The sequence below is a fragment of the Chrysochloris asiatica genome, unplaced genomic scaffold (genome assembly GCF_000296735.1).
Source record: "Chrysochloris asiatica unplaced genomic scaffold, ChrAsi1.0 scaffold00026, whole genome shotgun sequence".
Taxonomy (NCBI): domain Eukaryota; kingdom Metazoa; phylum Chordata; class Mammalia; order Afrosoricida; family Chrysochloridae; genus Chrysochloris; species Chrysochloris asiatica.
In genome coordinates this window covers 3,203,702-3,205,541 of record NW_006408544.1, presented here as the reverse complement: position 1 = coordinate 3,205,541, position 1,840 = coordinate 3,203,702, and positions in this window count along the sequence as shown.

Below are 1,840 nucleotides of genomic sequence, written 5' to 3'. Positions count from 1 at the left end.
TTTTTCCCACTCTATCTGGGACCTTCTACTGTGATCCCTTTCAGAGCAGTTTGTAGTGATCACTGGGCACCCTCTAGTTCTTCTGGCCTCAGAGTTGTGGTGACTGACATTCACCTGTACCTTTGGTCTATTGGATTAGCAATACCAAGCATCTTCAATTTTCATCATTCTTCTTTCTTCCACACACGAGGAGACCAATAGTGGCACTTTAGATGGCCACTCATGAGTTTTTAAGTTCCCAAACACTACTCACCAATGTAGGACATTGTCTTTGTGGACTATGTTATGCCAGTTGACCATTTGTTGTTGTTAAGTGCCGTTGAGTCAGTTCTGACCCATAGCGACCCTGTACAGGGTTTCCGAGGGTATAAATCTTTATGGGAGTAGAAAGCCTCATCTTTCTCCCGCGGAGCGGCTGGTAGTTTTGAACCGCTGACCTTAAGGTTTGCAGCCCGATTCGTAACCACTACGCTACCAGAGCTCCTTAAGTGTTCCTTGAAACTATGGTCCTGATCCCCCAGGCCCAGCAACACAAAGTATTTGATAATATCTAAGAAGTATTCTCCTTGATGTTTTTCTTAAATCTTGTCTTCAGCTTTTAAACATACACTCTTAAAACTCTCCTTAAATTGCCCAGTTTGAGTGTGTCATCTATTTCTGCCAAGACTCTACTCAGACTGATACAGTATGTGTGAAGCCAGCAAAAAACATAAAAACAAAAAAACATTTATTTGAGAATTTGATGAGTTATCTGTAATCAGAATTGCTTAAACATGTTTACTGATGCATATGAACAGATTAGAGAGGATGATGGAGGTTAGCACATGGGGTTAAGATGGCATTATCCATAAAGATATCAGTAATTCAGGAATATTTATTGACATGGTATTACTATAGGTCAGGGGTGGAGAACCTCTTTTTTTCTGCCAAAATTTATAGCATCATTTGTGGGCCATACAAAATTATCAACTTAAAAATTAGCCTGCTATATTTGGTCTAACATTTCATTAACTCACCTCTAATGTGGTGGCTAAGGAGCTCTGGTAGTGTAGTGGTTACGAATTGGGCTGCTAACCTCACGGTTGGCAGTTCAAAACTACCAGCTGTTCCATGGGAGAAAGATGAGGCTTTCTGCTCTCGTAAAGATTTGCATCCTTGGAAACCCTGTGTAGGGTCACTATGAGTTGGAACCGACTCCACGGTGCTTAACAACAACAACAATGTGGTGGCTAGGACTGCAGTTGTCTTGGCAGAGCCAAACCAAATGATTTTGTGGGCCTCATCTGTCCTGTGAGCTGGACGTTCCTCACCCCTGCTCTAGGTGCTAGAGAGAACAGACCAATCATGATCTTTGTCCTCAGGGAACTCATAATCAGGAGACAGACATATGAACAATTCCTTGCATCAATTATCTAGTAGTAGGTGTAGTAAAGTCTGGGCTGGAGATAAGAACTTTGGAATGGTCTGCATACATTAAGGTCCTGGGAGTAGTTGGGATTGGAGACTGTGTTAGGACAGAATCAGGAAGGACTGCAGTACTTAGAGAATGGGAAACGATGCCAAGATAAGAGATGGTGGTGGTTGTATGTTGTCAAGTTAACTTTAACTCATAGCAACCCTCTAGCACGGGGTAGAACTGCCCCGTTCCTAGGCTATGATATTTATGGAAGCCGATTACCAGGTCTTTGCTCCTTTGGAGCCACTACTGGGTTTGAACTGCTGACCTTTCCTGGTTAGCAGTTGAGTAGTTAATCATAAGATTTAAGATGAAATAATTACAATAGTAGGTTAGAGATCTTAAACACTTACTAGGTGGCAGACAAAGGAGCTCTGGTAGTGA